We start from the raw sequence: 18,254 nt of genomic DNA on the forward strand, positions 1-18,254 counted from the left end.
CTACAGGATGATTGAGTTACTGTTTCTGTGACTCCAAGCAGTTAAAGAGGATTCTGGAAACATCTGTTATCCCCTTGCAAAATTTATAAATTATCACTGTCAGAAATCAAAATACCATCAAAATACCCAAAGCATCATATTTCAGTCTCAACTATTAATAAACTGTTTTGACCTTACTGTTGTCTTCAGTATTAAATATTTTGGGACAGTTAACTTAGTGTGGAGGGTTAGTAATTTACAGTCCCACCTCTAAGATCTTGGTTCATATGGTCAGAGGATTCAATGGATTCCTCGCTCTCTCTGTCAGACACAGCAATAAAACTTGCACTAATTTTAATAAAATAAAGTCCCATTGTGCTTTACAAGCCATTATCAAACCAAAACTTGATCCAATAGAAAGTTTGTAAGAACGATTTAAAGGAGGAGGGACTCAGGGAGAAATTTCCAGAGTTTGATAACGATACTGCTCAAAGAACAGCTCCCTGTGATAGAGTGATAGAAACCAGTATGTGCAAGGAACCAGTATTGAAGGAGCACAGACATGTCAGAGGGTTGGAAGGTAGAGGAGATTTCAGAGAAGGCATTTAACTGAAATGTATTTGGGGATATCCTTGAAGCACTTTTTCACATGTCAGGCAGCTATAATATGTGCAACTGTACTTGTCAGTAGCTGAGATGAAAAACACCGTCCAGGAGTTCTAATCATTTAAAGCTAACAAATGTGTACTCATAGGCAATATTCTTGTGATTTCCTGGTATGTGCAGCACATGGACACAGTGTTAGCCAGCAGAAACACAAAACTATAAATTGTCTCTCACTGAGTCCAGAGTGACATTTTCATCAATTCCACTGTTCAAAAATTTTAATTATCCAATTAGTCTTATATCAAACACAAATATTATGTGTATTAAATATGTCACAGAAATAAAGATGGTACATTCACTCCTGAGCCATTTTCTGCACCAAAATAACTTACCTAGTTCTGTCCAATTGTTAAGAGTTCTCACGACAAAAGTGATTACCAAAAGTTTTAAAAATCAACCTGGCAAGACCCACATGGGGATACAGTTTCTTTAAACTAATATCATTGTTCAGAATTTTCTAAAGTTGCACATGAGAAGGCCTGATGACAGACATTTGAAATGCAAGGTCCTGACTGTTTACAGAGTGGCTTGTTTAATAACAGTGGTTATAGAAGCAGACAAAATGAGTCCACTGAGGTTTTATGTTGAGTTTAGCTGTGGATGGGTTTGACAGCTGGCAATCCAAACAGGACACAGTGACTGGAAATGTGAAAGATTTTATCGGCAACTGGGTAAGCTGAAGTCAGGAATTCTGCCCAAGAAGTACTAACAGTCCAGCAATCACCTTTAATCCGAGAATGCAATATTATTGGGAATTGCCTTTATTATTTGTAAATATTACAGTGTACCTGTACCCACTACTCTAGTGTCACCCATTAATGCAAAGTAATTGTTTCAGGTTTACAATTTCTATGTTATAAACCTATACAAGGTTCCATCTCATTTAGAGTCATAGAGTCATAGAGATGGACAGCATGGAAACAGACCCTTCGGTCCAATCCGTCCATACTGACCAGATATCCCAACCCAATCTAGTCCCATCTGCCAGCACCCAGCCCATATCCTTCCAAACCCTTCCTATTCACATACCCATCCAAATGCCTTTTAAATATTGCAATTGTAACAGCCTCCACCACTTCGTCTGTCAGCTCATTCCATACACGTACCACCCTCTGTGTGAAAAAGTTGCCCCATAGGTGTCTTTTATATCTTTCCCCTATCACCCTAAACTTACGCCCTCTAGTTCTGGACTCCCCAATGCCACGGAAAAGACCTTGTCTATTTATCCTATCCATTCCCCTCATAATTGTTTAAACCTCTACAAGGTCACCCCTCAGCCTCCGACACTCCAGGGAAAACAGCCTCGCTTCTGTTCTCAACTGTACTAGTCTCAGATTGATCTCTTTCCTCACGATCTCCCTGGGTCCCACCTACCCCCCCCCCCCCCCCGAGGATGCCCTGAGGCATGGTACATTGGGGAAACCAAGCAAAGGCTACGACAACGGATGAATGGGCACCGCACAACAATCAACAGAAAGGAGGGTTCCCTCCCAGTTGGGGAACACTTCAGTGGTCCAGGATATTTGACCTCGGACCTTCGGGTGACCATCCTTCAAGGCAGACTTTGGGACAGGCAGCAGCGAAAAGTGGCTGAGCAGAGGCTGATAGCAAAGTTCTGTACCCATAGGGAGGGCCTCAACTGGGACCTTGGGTTCATGTCACATTACAGGTGACCACCATTGCACTATATACACACACACACACACACACACACACACACATATATACACAGACGCGCACATAGACACCCACACACACCCTTACAGACACATACACTCCCACACTCACACATGCACCCCCACACAGACTTAAGACACTCTACACTCACTACGCACGCACACATACACTTTCTTACAGTCAGAACCCCCACCCAGACAGACAGACAGACACATACAGACAAAGACCCACATGCACACATATATTTTGTGGAGTGAATTTGTATTTGCAGAGTTACATTGTACTTTGCTCAAAAACTGCATGCATTCACGTAAAACTCTAAGCTCAAAAATTGCATGAATTCATCTAAAACTCTGTTGTCTCACTTTTTAGATTAGAATCAATCTTAACATCATGGCATAGACAGAGAATACAGGGGGCTAACACCTTCAACATATTGTCTAGCTATCACCCATTGTTAACAGCTAACCTGAGAATGCAACTTTTTAGAAAAAGGTTTTGTGATTTACACATGAAAGAAGTGAAACTATCATGGTATTCTAACAGACAACACTCAACAGAAAGACTCAACAGACAATCAATTTTTCAGTGTATAATTTCAGTTACATCATACTGTAAATTTTTGCTATAAATTCTGTGTTAGGATTGAGCCCTCCACTATCACCTGATGAAGGAGTGACGCTCCGAAAGCTAGTGTGCTTCCAATTAAACCTGTTGGACTATAACCTGGTGTTGTGTGATTTTTAACCTTGTACACCCCAGTCCAACACCGGCATCTCCAAATCATGACTACAAGGAAGATGCCAGGGTTGGAGGATTTGACCAATAGGGAGAGGCTGAACAGGCTGGGGCTGTTTTTCCTGGAGCATCAGAGGCTGAGCCGTATATGAATAGGAAGGGTTTGGAGGGATATAGGCCGGGTGCTGGCAGCTGCAACTAGATTCAGTTGGGATATCTGGTTGGCATGGACAAGTTGGACCAAAGGGTCTGTTTCCATGCTGTACATCTCTATGACTCTATGACTCTACTTCCTTTATACTTTTCTAAGGATTCATTCAATCTATCCTGTCTATACCTTACATATGCTTCCTTCTTTTTTCTTAACCAAACCCTCAACTTCTTTAGTCATCCAGCATTCCCTATAGCTACCAGCCTTTCCTTTTCCCTGACAGGAATATACTTTCTCTGGATTCTCGCTGTCTCATTTCTGAAGGCTTCCCATTTTCCAGCTGTCCCTTTACCTGCAAACATCTGCCCCTTTTCTAGCTTCCCACAGAGTTCTAGGGTACACCTGATCAGGGCTGAAAATGTGTTGCTGAAAATGCACAGCAGGTCAGGCAGCATCCAAGGAACAGGAGAATCGACATTTCGGGCATAAGCCCTTCTTCAGGAAAGGAAAGTGTGTCCAGCAGGCTAAGATAAAATGTAGCGAGGAGGGACTTGGGGGAGGGGCGTTGGAAATGTGATAGGTGGAAGGAGGTCAAGGTGAGGGTGATAGGCTGGAGTGGGGTGGGGGCGGAGAGGTCATGAAGAAGATTGCAGGTTAGGAAGGTGGTGCTGAGTTCGAGGGATTTGACTGAGACAAGGTGGGGGGAGGAGAAATGAGGAAACTGGAGAAATCTGAGTTCATCCCTTGTGGTTGGAGGGTTCCTAGGCGGAAGATGAGGCGCTCTTCCTCCAACCGTCGTGTTGCTATGGTCTGGCGATGGAGGAGTCCAAGGACCTGCATGTCCTTGGTGGAGTGGGAGGGGGAGTTGAAGTGTTGAGCTACGGGGTGGTTGGGTTGGTTGGTCCGGGTGTCCCAGACGTGTTCTCTGAAACGTTCCGCAAGAAGGCGGCCTGTCTCCCCAATATAGAGGAGGCCACATCGGGTGATGTGTGTGGAGGTGCAGGTGAATTTGTGGCGGATATGGAAGTATCCCTTGGGGCCTTGGAGGGAAGTAAGGGGGGAGGTGTGGGCGCAAGTTTTGCATTTCTTGCGGTTGCAGGGGAAGGTGTCTGATCAGGTGCTGGGGATTTATCCATCTATATGCATTTCAAGACATCCAGCACTTCCTCCTCTGTAATATGGTCATTTTGCAAGGTGTCACCATCTATTTCGCCCTAATCTCTCCCTAGTTATCCTTTTGTCCTTAATGTATTTGTTAAAACCCTTTGTATTCTCCTTAACTCTATTTGCCAAAGCTATTTAATGTCCCCTTTTTGCCCTCCTGATTTCCCTTTTTGTTTGTGATTTAGGACTTTTTCGTGTTCTCTTCAGTCTTTAAGAAATATTAGAAAGTCAGACAATATATATTATATATATTATAAATATATATTGTAAACTTACTATAGATTATTATAAATATAGTCTTTATGAATGTTGGTCATTCTCCAATGGATGCAAAAATATGTTCGATGTAAACAATGTGACTTCTTAAGCCTCTTTGGACAAATTAAATCATGACATATCTTCTACCTGAACTTCACTTTCTCACCTTATCCATATCCCTTCCTCCCAAACAATACATTATAAGGAGAGTTATTTTTAATCTCAAGTAATACATTCATTATTTTTCAGCTAAAAGTGATGAGCTCCATCAACTCTGAAGTACAAAGTCTAATTGTGATTAAATAAATAGAGGTACTGATTATTTCAAGTTTAATATTGTTTGCTGAAGGAACTTTGCATATCAGAATGTGGTTAAGAACTTGAGGCTGAAGGTGAGAAGAGCAGATCAGAAGCACCCAGAATTTTAAACTTGTTTTACATCTATAGAAATGATCTAATATTTACAGTGTGAAGTCTGATGTCTACTTTTCCAATGTATTAACAACAGATCAACATAGATGGATGTATATAATATATCATAGACATGCAAAAATAAATTCAATCTAAACAATTCAGCTGCTTGAGTAAATTTCGAAGTACAAATTGCAAGGAGTATTATAAAAATTAAAAAAAAAATTGCATGTGATTTACACATATTTGAAATCAATTCTGTTGCCCTACAAATTTTTTGAACATATAATCATGTAAGGGGAGGCAATGGCCTAGTGATATTATCGCTTGACTATTAACTTCGAAACTCAGCTGAAGTTCTGGGAATGTGCATTTGAATCCTGCCACAGCAGATGGTAGAATTAAATTCATTAAAGAATCTGGAATTAAGAGTATGATGATGATCATTAATCTATTTTTGATTGCCAGGAAAAACCCACCTGGCTCACTAATGTCCTTGAAGGAAGGAAATCTGCTCTCCTTACCTTGTCTAGCCTACATGTGACTGTAGACCCAGAGCAGTGTGGTTGAGTCTCAACAGAGCAATTAGGGATGGGCAATAAATTCTGGCACAGCCAGTGACATCCACGTACCGTATTGTGAATATATAAAAATTTCTGCTGAATCAAATTACTCTGTGCCAGTTACTAGAACAGGTACCATTTTAAAACATAGCCTCATTCCTCTGCTCATTACTGCTATGCAGAAACAAATTTGGGAGGAATATACACCTCCCTGATGTGGCAAGATTAATGATGAGTGAGTTGACTTAATTGGCAGATGTGAAAGAATTAGATTCACACTCAGTCCTCACTATCTGTGAATTTGCTACCCGCTGATGCATGAGGTCGGCCCCAGACCCTATGTTTTCTTTTCTAGCATAAACCTATCTGGCCTGATCAAATGGCCCTTTGTGGTAGATAGGAGAGTTACATGATAACAATAATCTGTGTTTATTCTTAACTGTAGGAAGTCCGTTGCCCTAGCCCCATGGATAATGAAGATTTGGTGGAGTCCTCAAGCTTTAGAACACAATTGTGAATTTTGCCCTCAAGTGGCAACAAGCTCACTTCCATGTATTGTTAATATCTCAAACCTGCTGTATTGACATCGAACTTCCAATTTTCTTTGACTTGATCAAGATGGTGCAAAAACATGATGGGTAAAACAGAGTGGGGCATCTGGTGACTTACTTGTCAGTGTCTGTTGCAGGTTGAGGAATAGCTGCATTAGCCACCTAGTTACACTTTACAGAGAATTGTTTCTTCTGCACATATTGTCCCTCCATGGTTACTAGCTACACTCTTCCTGGAGCCTTTGTCAACAAAATTTAGGGTCAGCAAAGTTCCAGACTGACAACATCTTCATATGTCTTGGACCAACTGAGTAACAACTTCAGAACCTTCACCATCTATTTTGAAGCTGAGAGACAACTATGATTTGCATGTTTTTGTCATGTTGCTTTGCATTTGAGGATGTACAATCAACTCATGTACCCATTCAGGATATTTTGTGCTACCTGGAACCAGCATCAATGGCCACTATAATAGTTTGGTCTTTTTAGTGCAGAATGTCTTCAACATTTACATAAAAGGATCCAGCATCTGTGTCTTAACTTGCCTTTTCAGCACAGGAAGTCTTGAATGCAAACTTAGAGGCATGCAACCTTTATGGTTTAGCCTGCTTGTTTGTGCACAAGATCTTTAATACTAAGTAACAGACTGCCAGTGTCTGTAGTTAAATTTGCTTTTTAGCATAGAAAGAGAGACAAGCAGCTTGTGGAAGTGGGGAGCACTGAAGAATACGTCAAACTGTATGAGTGAGGGTGAACTCCAGTCAACCAGGGGTGTTACCACAGTCAGTCAAGAGGCTTGTCAGAATACAGTCCAGGAACTTGGTCTGGAGATCCATGCCCTTCAAATGTTTGGATGGGGTCACAGTCAGCCCTCCAGTTCAAACAGTCCAGGGTTACACATAGGTCTGTGCAATTGAGAGATCAGTGGATGAGACATGGACAGTTGGGGGTGTCCTGCCAAATCAGTTCATGGAGGTTGGTGAACTGTGGTGTGGTTGGCTTCATTGAAATGGAAAACTGAGGGAATAATCACCGTAAGAGAAAATAACTGCAAAGAGTAGGTTGGGCTTATAGTGAATGAGAAGAGATTGGGAGCTCCAGAACATAGGGTTCAAACACGTCACAGTTACTCTGCCTTTGTACGAGGAGGGTATAGGGCCACAAGGGTTTTGGAACTTGCAAAGTAATGAACTCTGGAAGTAAGATAGGTACATTAATATTAATGTAAAGGTGTCAACAAAAATGGGGGGTAGGGGCGGGGAGATAAAAGGCCATAGGGACAGTAAGATAAAGGAATGTGCAGAATGGGGTGAGCTTGATGCATCATAGGCGGAGCCTGTCACTCAAAAAGGAAGTTTGAACCTCGTCATGTTTGGTTGAAAGTCAACTGAACAATGATTTCACAAAATGGTTGTGGCCGCACGTGAAGGGGGAGGAATAAGTTAACATTTTTTTAATAAGCGGTGTTATGAAATTTGATTTTGAGGAGCTGCAAGGAGCAATTGCAGCAAGCATGGCTTCACTTATTAAGCAACGTCACCCATTTGGCTTCTATCCTCATTTCAGCTGGAGGTCGGTAATTGTCAAAGAACGTGGATAACAAGTTATGGTGTCACGTATTCAGGAACATTACATTATGCACTGATTGGCCCCTACACCCGCCCCCCCCCCCCCCCCACCTTCATATTATAAAAGGGAACTGAAAAGTGGAACCTGAAGTTTCCATTTGGCAATGACATCTCAGAGCAAGTTCTTGAAGATAATGCATCACAGGTACCATATCATCGCACTCAAAAGTAATACATAATGACATGGGCTATGATGTGCAAAGGAGAATTGTTTGGACTGGGAAGAAAACTGCTTCACGGTGGCTTACTGGCAGAGGTATACTCCCAACGGAACACAGACATATTGATAGATTAAAGTGAAACTGAACAGGTTTACCTACCTCAGAGCTCTATATTATAGCATATCTATGACCTTCTTCTGGCCTCACTGTGTGAGGGCATAATATTCAGCTTGATTGTTAAAGATGTGAGTGCTCAGATGATCCCTCAATAACACAAGGTTATCACTCTGACTTTCCCTAAAGAATTCTCTAATGGAGCTGAAATACCTGAGGCTTTGCCAGGCTTCCTGGTGGCCTTGCTCCTCCTCGGAATAAAATAGAGAAGGAAAGTATGTATACAAGAACTTCAGCAAGTCTAGCAAAAACAGTGACCTCCAGTGGTTGCCACATAGACTCAGGAGGGAGAAGCAGCACCAGCAGAAGGTTCACCAAGAATGTCCAGGCAAATGGTGAGATCCAGAGATTGTAGCTTTCACTAGGGTCGGTTAGCTTAGCTGACTGAAAGGCTGATATGCAATGCAGAGTGACACCATATGTCATGGGTTCAATTCCTACAGTGGCTGAGGTTACTATGAAGAACTCTCCTCAACCTTGTCTGAGGGGTGGTAACCCACAGGTTAAACTATCCCCAGTCATCTCTCTGATGAGAGAGGTCTGGTTGGACTGTGATGACTTTACCTTTTGTAGCTTTCATTGCAGTTATCTTCAAATATCTGGACTGCAATATTATTAACAATGAATAATCTCCTGCTCCATTATATCAGTGATCTGTCAGATGTTGAAGGAGGACTTGAGCTCGCCAGATCTGGGTGGAAATCTCTTTTGGATGGCTATTGAGGGAACAGCTTCATTTAATTTTATGTTAATGACTTGCTTCAGGGAGTGACTACAGACCTCTTTTGCATGTCCCAATCCATGAGATGTCTTGCATCCAGGATGTCACTGATGTCATTTTCCCCACAGCACATTTTTTCCCATTCTTCTCCCTTGGTGAATATAGTCAAACAGTTAAGGCATTGGGATTATCTGTCATCACTGGTTTCCTGAAAGTACTATCTTTTGTACCTAGTTTGTTTTAATAATGCCCTATCACCAACCTCTAGCACTTATGAATGGAAAAGGGTTCCACTCCAGCACCCTTTTGGAGGTCTGCACCAGATATCGTGTGAGCTTGCATAACCAGTACACACTGAAGCACTCACAGGTGCCTTCTCTTCTCAAGGTTCTCAGCTAATACAGGCTACAAGACAAGGGGTACCCTCTGCGAACATGGTTCATGACTTCTTCACAAATCTGACAAACAAATGCCAAATGGAGACAAAACACTCCAGTGGAATAGACCACACACTCATGAAGGTGAGGTTCTGATGTGTGGACTACAATAGTGGGGTCTTGCAGTATAGACCAAACAGGGTGTCATACATTATTGTGGCCTGCTGTGCCCTTCACAACTTAAGCAAAGTAGGATTTTATGAATATGGCCAAAATGGGTCATCAATAGCAATCCTTTGAGGTTGATGATGAGGCAGTGGGTCAGGACATTAACCAAGAGCAACTCCACAAAGAGGATGGCAGAATAATTTATCATAGAACCTGAGAGGCCAAAGACAACCTCATAGCCATCTGCTTCCAGGATGCATGAATTGGGTTTTTATTTAATTTGATTGCTAATCTAGCAGACACATTAGCTTAGTGCAAAGGATTTGTGGGCCTTCTTTTTCAATGCAATTGATATTGATCACCTCCCATGGCTAAAGCAATGGAGTTCAGGTTTGAGTGCACATCTAGTAGCCAACTGAGCATTCTGCTGGACCTGGGTCCTTTAAACAACTTCCACACATTCCATTAAGAGGCCAGGCACTTGCACACCAAAGCTATCACAGTAACAGAAACATTGGAGGATTCCTCCATCCTTCATTCCAACAACCAAGTGCATCTGGTACACCTGCCAGATGTTATCCTGTGCCTGTCTCTGCACAGGGGTGTATTTTCCACCTGGGGTCAAGCAGATGCCTGGTCTCCAGTACTAGTCTGAGTGCCAGACATCTTAGATGTTGCATCAGTGACAGGCTGTGGAGACATGTCAGTGACATACTCACCAGATTCACATCAAATCTAGATTGAGTACCCACCAAAGTGAAAGTCTTTGAGTTGGTCGGTGCAGGTAAAAGTCTTGCAAGTGTACCCTCTGATGATTCACTGACATCCTCATCAGAGGCAAAGTGGAGCTGAGGGTCTCAGGCTTGTGGTTGTTCACTGGGAACCACTGCCTGTATAAGCAAAGAGAGGATATGGATGAAAGCCTTTGTAGAATGATTTAACCCTGATGGTAATGAGAGAGAGTCATCCTACAATAGAGCTTACTGGATTGGTTGTCCACTAGTGTCTCCTCAGCACTACACAAGTGGTACTGTGTGGAGTCAGGTATCTGGCACTGCCCACTCCCCTCCCCGTCTCCCCCCCCCACCTTGCTATAAATTCTGTGTCTTACAATCGTGTACTCCACAACCACCTGATGAAGGAGCAGCACTCTGAAAGCTAGTGCTTCCAATTAAACCTGTTGGACTATAACCTGGTGTTGTGGGATTTTTAACTATGTAAATGAAGGGAGACTGGTGATGGGATACCAGCATCTGTGCAGTTATTTTACCCATTACCTTGTTTGTATAATTAATGAGTAAAAATGTAAAAGATCGAGCAACATTACCCATCCAGTCCATTGCACGGTTAACACCATGAAATTTACTTGTCACCACACTTTAATTAAAATGGGAAATTCAACCCATAATTGTAACTTCCCAATGGCCAAGGAGTAATTATAGTCATAAACTCATAGGGTCATACAGTATGGAAGCAGATGTTCGGTCCAACCAGTCCATGCCGACCATAATCTCAAACTAAGCCAGTCACACCTGCCTGAGCTTGGCCCATATTCCTCCAAACATTTCCTTTTCATGTACTTATCTAAATGTCTTTTAAACGTCGGAATTGTAGCCACATCCACCACTTCATTCCACACACGAACCACTCCCTGTGTAAAACAAATTGCCTCTCGACTTTTTACATCTTCTCCTCTCACCTTAAAAATATGCCCTGCAATCTTGAAATCCGCTACCCTAGGGAAAAGACACCTGTCGTTCACAATAACTATGCCCCTCATTATTTTATAAATCTCTATAAGGTCATCTCTCAACCTCCTATGCCTATCCAGCCTCCCCTTATAACTCAAACTCTCCATTCCTGGCAACATCCCTCTCCAGCTTAATAATAACCTTCCTGTAACATGGCTAATTGATAGAGCTGCTTTCCATATCTCTTCAATTAACTGCAATGATTAAATAAAGAGGTATGGAAGTCAAAAAATGAAATTAAAAAGATTTGTTTTCATAGCAATGGCTGCTACACTTTGAAAGTAGTTCATGTGTGACATTTTGAAGACATGAAAAGTGTCTTATAAATGCAAATTACTTCTTTCCATCTCATATTCCATTAACCCAGAACAGTTTCCCATTTGTCAAATTAAGGCATGCTAGCTTATTGCAAAACATTTAGCCACATTTATTGTATCTGACTAGACATTGCTAGACTTAATCAAATTTTGATTATGACCAGCACAACTGAATTAAAATAAAATAGAAACTGCAATCATGCCACCATGTGCCAGATTTAAGGATCTCTTCACATGCCATTATTCAGACAATAAAAATTCTCCCTAATGGAAATGGTTTGAATTAATAGCCAGGCTGATTTAAACAGTAATATTCCCTACAAGACTTTGGCTTAGCTCTTTTGAGGTTAACTTTTGATTTCATCATAAAACACGAATTGCAACAAACTGAAACTATTCCTTCTTACTTAGCCAAACATCTATTTTATGTTAAAATCCATTTGCATTGTACAGCACTCAAAGGTTCCTGCTTTTATTTCTAAAGTCATTGGTACAGAATTATATTTTCCAATGACAAGGGTAATATCACAAGAAAATCTTAGAATTCCATTTACTGAAAGTGTAATTTAATCTATTTAGTTAATGAAAACCAGTGGCTCCAATTTAAACAGATGGAATTGAGAAATGTTATTTCTAAAAGAAAACTGAAGTGTATTATTCGGGATGCACCTGTTGTTTCAGGTTTGGCCATTTTTATAAGCCTGATGAACCCCGAGCTGAGTCTTGTTATAGGCAGAGGCCAAGAAGTGTGGTAAGAATTACAAGTAGCATTTTGTATTTTTAAATAGAGGCATGGAATTCAAGAATAATGAAATAATGACAAATACGTAGAAAAATAGATCATGGTTAAAATACTTGGGAAAAGATCTTTGCTATTAACCTATCCATTTCGTTCATGATTTTATAAACCTCTATAAGGTCACCCGTCAACCTCCTAAACTCTAGTGAAAAATGTCCCAGCCTATTTTTATAACTTAAACCATCCATTCCTGGCAGCAGCCTGGTAAATCTTTTCAGAACCCTTTCCAGTTTAATAATATCCTTCTTGTAGTAGCTTACTTAAATATATGCATTTCAGGAAAGCATCATAGTAATATACTTGCACAGGCTGCCATGTTAATTTTAAATTTTAAGCTGTGTTCAGCTGCCTATTTAGGGCATACAATGTCAATGGTTGTAAAAGCTTCAGATTGACATGTACCATTAATATAATGAGTGCAGTTAATAATATTGAATGTATGGTCATCTTCTGAAATTTACTTTTTGCCTAGTTAACTCTGAACATCATGAATGTGTTGCTTTTTGGATGGCTATTGAGCAAACAGCTTCATTTAATTTTATGTTAATAGCTTGTTTCAGGGAGTGACGACAGACCTCTATTGCATGTCCCAATCCATGAGATGTCTTGCATCCAGGATGTCATTGATGTCATTTTCCCAGTGGGATGTGTTTAAAAGAAAGCTTTCTCTTAAAAAGAAAGTCTTTTGTTGACAACATACTGCCGTGTTAAAACCTTTTTTTCATTACAGTCATACCATTCAAATATGAATATCTAAAACTGTAAGTACATGTAATCCCTTAACCTTGTGTATAAAAACTGTAAAATTGACAGGAGAGATCAGTGAGCTGAAGCTGTCAACCAAGCGGAGGTTCAGGTCTTTCAAATGTATAATGGATGTCTTGTCTTAGCCATATCACATCATGTATTCTCAGCATGGAGATTGGGGGTAGACTGCTATGGAATGGGGCATGAGCATCAACAGGGGTGACTGGGGTGCAGGAAATGGCAAGGGAATTTTCTGAGGCTGAGGAAGTGTGAGTGGCGAGGCTCAAATACTGCCACTTGTCCCTACATCTTAACCACAAATCCCGAAATGAAAAACCTGTTTTTATAGACAACTTCGAAGCAGGCAGGCCAAGCTATGTATTTTCCTTACTCCTTCCCTTGCCTCATGATTCACAAGGGAACTGGACATGGCCCTTGTGGCTAAAGTGATCAATGGGTATGGGGAGAGGGTGGGAAGTGGCTGCGGACTGTACTGGAGAAAATGCAGAAACGATTTCCAAGAATGATTTCAGGAATATGAAGCTTCAGTGATGAGGGTAGATTGAAAACTTTGGGACTGTTGTTCTTGGAGAGAAGGAGGCTGAGAGGAGATTTGACGTGAGGTTTTAACATTGCTGAAATTTAGACTTTTAAACCTCCTCAAATGCCTCACCTCTCTGCTGTTGGAAATAATTTCTCCTCATGGACTATTGAAACCTTGATGATTTTGAACATCTGCATCTCCTTTTAATCTTCTTTTCCCTAGGGAAAGTAGATAGTCTCTCCATCCAACAAAATTCTTTCATTCCCAGTATTATTCTTATAATTCTCCTGTGCATTTAACGTAAGGATTTGACACCTTCTCAAGTGTGTTGCCCAGTGTTGTTATCTCTAAATCAGATCGTTAAGAGTTAATGGCTAAAGGTTAATTGGACATGACAATGAGGAACTGAAGCAAAGTGGAAAAATTCATGAAAATAGGCCTGGTGAGAAAAAAACATTCTGGATTAGTGGTGCTGGAAGAACACAGCAGTTCAGGCAGCATCCAAGTAGCTTCAAAATTGACGTTTCGGGCAAAAGCCCTCTTTTGCCCGAAACGTTGATTTCGAACCTACTTGGATGCTGCCTGAACTGCTGTGCTCTTCCAGCACCACTAATCCAGAATCTGGTTTCCAGCATCTGCAGTCATTGTTTTTACCTCTGGTGAGAAAAAAACAGCCTGTTTTGGTGGAGAGGCAGCTGCGCAAACTTGATTGTCTGCAGGAACTGTATTTTTTGTTGTTAACATGGAGTCACCTGGCCATGTTTTCAACTTATTTTCTGCACAATGGAATGTCTGGAAAAGTACTGGAAGTACTGTGGGTTGGTGAAACAGCATGTATCTAGAATAACTCATGGGATTTTCCCCATCAGATAGACTGAGGCCATGGACCTTCATCATTGGGCTGGTGTTTGTGGACCGGTGCTGTGGAAATTTGGATAGAGCTCCAAGGGCCAGCCATCATCCAAGAGTCCCTGGGGAATGCAGTGACAAAAGTGAGGACTGTAGATGCTGGAAATCAGAGTCTAGATTAGAGTGGTGCTGGAAAAGCACAGCTGGTCAGGCAGCATCCGAGGAGCAGGAAAATCGACGTTTTGGGCAAAAGCCCTTCATCAGGACTGAAGGCAGGGAGCCTCCAGGGTGAAGAGATAAATGAGAGGGGGGTGGTGCTGGGGAGAAGATAGCAAAGAGTACAATAGGTGGATGGGGTTGGGGATGAAGGTGATAGGTCAGAGAGGAGGGTGGGGGAAGGTAGCAAAGAGTACAATGGGTCGATGGGGGTGGGGATGAAGGTGATAGGTTAGAGAGGAGGGTGGAGCGGATAAGTGGGAAGGAAGATTGGCAGGTAGAACCAGTCATGAGGATGGTGCTGAGCTAGAAGGTTGGAACTGGGATAAGGTGGGGGGAAGGGAAATGAGGAAACTGGTGAAGTCCACATTGATGCCCTGGGGTTGAAGTGTTCCGAGGTGGAAGATGAGGTGTTTTTCTTCCAGGCATCGGGTGGTAAGGGAATGGCAGTGGAGGAGGCCCAGGACCTGTATGTCCTCAGCAGAGTGGGAGGGGGAGTTGAGATGTTGGGCCACGAGGCGGTGGGGTCGATTGTGAGACTAACTTGTTGAATATGTCTAAAATAGGTTAAACTAATGGATTCACTCATTAATTTACATATATCTAAAGTAGATTAAGCTAATAAATTTGCTTTATATCTTTTTGTATTCATTTTGGTCAGACCTTACAGAACCTGTTAGGTACCTTCAGCTAACAATATACCTAGATTTAGATGCCATATTCCAATTAGGACCAAAACAATGTGTATATGTACTCATTATTGTGTTCTATGCCTCTCTTCATAAAGCCAAGCATTCCAAAGTCAGTATTATAATGTAGAAAATATGAATCAATTTGTAAACAACAAGTTTCTACAACCAACAACATGATAAAGATTGGATAATTTGTTTTGAGTGAGGGATAAATATTGGCCAAGGCATGAGGGATAATTCCCTGTCCTTCTTTGAAGTTTTGCAGTATTATCCCCAATAGGCTGCAAAATTTGGTTTGAGTTTGTGAAGTTTGTAGAGGTTTAAAGGAGTTGCTAACACCTGGTAAAATCTGCAGTAAGTGGTGCAGACTGTGCAAAGGTGTTGTCTGTGTCTTGCAAGGACTTTGAGCAAACCAGTCTCTCCAAGAGCTGGGTGTTTTAGTTGCAGTTCCACTTGCTTTTAGCATGAGTGGGGAGGCCATGCAGAAACATCAAAGAAGACAAGCTACTCAGACAGCAAAGAGCAGAAGAGAGAAAAGGATTTTCAAAATAAAGCTTTATATATCAAGAGTCCTCTAGGAGCATCTCTACCCTCTACCCATCACGGCTCAGCAGCAGTTTTCTGTAGGCCATCCCATCAATGTATTCATCTGAGTCCTCAGCAGAACTTGAGTATGATCTCACCCTCCTGGAGCTGTGATCCTTTCTGCCAACATTTCTGCAGCCTACTTATGCCAGTGATTCACCACGTCAGTTCCTGCCTATGCTACCCTTATAAAGATTGTCCAGATCTTGCTGTATGCAGGGTACGCTAAGTACAATGTTCTTGAGTGATGTACCTGCTACGATCATTTTCCAACTGATGAGATTAACCCTTTTCCTTTATATAGCTCATCTTGTTAACCTTCTTTCAATGATAACACTAGAATACTGATGTTGTGAGTTTCAATGGTGGTAATGCAATTGAACGTCAAGGGTAAATAGTCACATTCCTTGTAGATGGAGAGGGTCATTGATTGATATTTGTGAGACATGAATATTCCTGCTTATCAATCCAAGCCTGAGTATTGTCCAGATCTTGCCGCATGCAGGCATAGGCTGGTTCATTATCTGCAGAGGTGCAAATGGAATTGAACGCTGCACAATCATCAGTCCCACATCCAATCTTGTGGGGACTTCATTCCTCGGAATTAGATGCAGTAATGCTGGCTTTCTCACTCAAGTGGAAACATACAGATTAATAAAGTTATCTCAAACACATTTCAATTCTATGTTCCTTTAATACTATTGTTATTCTGGGCTATATTAGGATATTTGAAGTTTCCCTATATGTTTGCAATTTTTTGGAAGTTGCTTGCAAAGTTACTCCATTATTTCCTTCTTACTCTTTAGTGGCTTATGATATGCGCCCAGTAATGTAATAGCTCCTTTATATAAGTGAATAGATACTGGCGTTTCTGTCATTCCCCTGCATCTTGTCTGTAATGTTCCACCCTATGCTGAATTAATTTAAATTGTCACCCACCATGCTCATCACACCTTGCTGATGACAGGAAGTGAGGCAAAGATTCATTGCTTCATCTAAGAAAAAACTGAATAAATATTTGAAGCTGAAGACAATACAGATCATGAGAGCAGAGCAGTAGCTCTCTGGATTGTTGTCAAAAAGAACCAGCATTGATATATTATTTAAATGATCTCACTCTGTGCTGTAAGATTCTACAACATTCTGGTACAACTTCTAATTGGTTGCAATTGTTAGAAAGAACATTGAGAAATCGTACAAGATAAACAGTACTACTCTAAAAGATGGGCAGGAGCAGAGACGCCTTAACATCTATGTTTATGCAGGATACTGGATTAGTGGTGCTGGAAGAGCACAGCTGTTCAGGCAGCATCCAACGAGCAGCAAAATCGACGTTTCGGGCAAAAGCCCTTCATCAGGAATACAGGCAGTGAGCCTGAAGTGTGGAGAGATAAGCTAGAGGAGGGTGGGGGTGGGGAGAGAGTAGCATAGAGTACAATGGGTGAGTGGAGGAGGAGATGAAGGTGATAGGTCAAGGAGGAGAGGGTGGAGTGGATAGGTGGAAAAGAAGATAGGCAGGTCGGACAAGTCCGGACAAGTCAAGGAGACAGTGCTGAGCTGGAAGTTTGAAACTAGGATGAGGTGGGGGAAGGGGAAATGAGGAAGCTGTTGAAGTCCACATTGATGCCCTGGGGTTGAAGTGTTCCGAGGCGGAAGATGAGGCGTTCTTCCTCCAGGTGTCTGGTGGTGAGGGAGCGGCGGTGAAGGAGGCCCGGGACCTCCATGTCCTCGGCAGAGTGGGAGGGGGAGTTGAAACGTTGGGCCACGGGGCGGTTTGGTTGATTGGTGCGGGTGTCTCGGAGATGTTCCCTAAAGCGCTCTGCTAGGAGGCACCCAGTCTCCCCAATGTAGATGAGACCACATCGGGAGCAACGGATACAATAAATGATATTAGTGGATGTGCAGGTAAAACTTTGATGGATGTGGAAGGCTCCTTTAGGGCCTTGGATAGAGGTGAGGGAGGAGGTGTGGGCGCAGGTTTTACAGTTCCTGCGGTGGCAGGGGAAAGTGCCAGAATGGGAAGGTGGGTTGTCGGGGGGTGTGGACCTGACCAGGGAGTCGCGGAGGTAACGGTCTTTGCGGAAGGCGGAAAGGAGTGGGAAGGGAAATATATCCCTGGTGGTGGGGTCTTTTTGGAGGTGGCAGAAATGTTGACGGATGATTTTATTTATGCGGAGGTTTGTAGGGTGGAAGGTGAGCACCAGGGGCGTTCTGTCCTTATTACGGTTGGAGGGGTGGGGTCTGAGGGCGGAGGTGCGGGATGTGGACGAGATGCGTTGGAGGGCATCTTTAACCACGTGGGAAGGGAAATTGCGGTCTCTAAAGAAGGAGGCCATCTAGTGTGTTCTATAGTGGAACTGGTCCTCC

Source organism: Chiloscyllium punctatum, chromosome 7 (genome assembly GCF_047496795.1).
Source record: "Chiloscyllium punctatum isolate Juve2018m chromosome 7, sChiPun1.3, whole genome shotgun sequence".
Taxonomy (NCBI): Eukaryota; Metazoa; Chordata; class Chondrichthyes; order Orectolobiformes; family Hemiscylliidae; genus Chiloscyllium; species Chiloscyllium punctatum.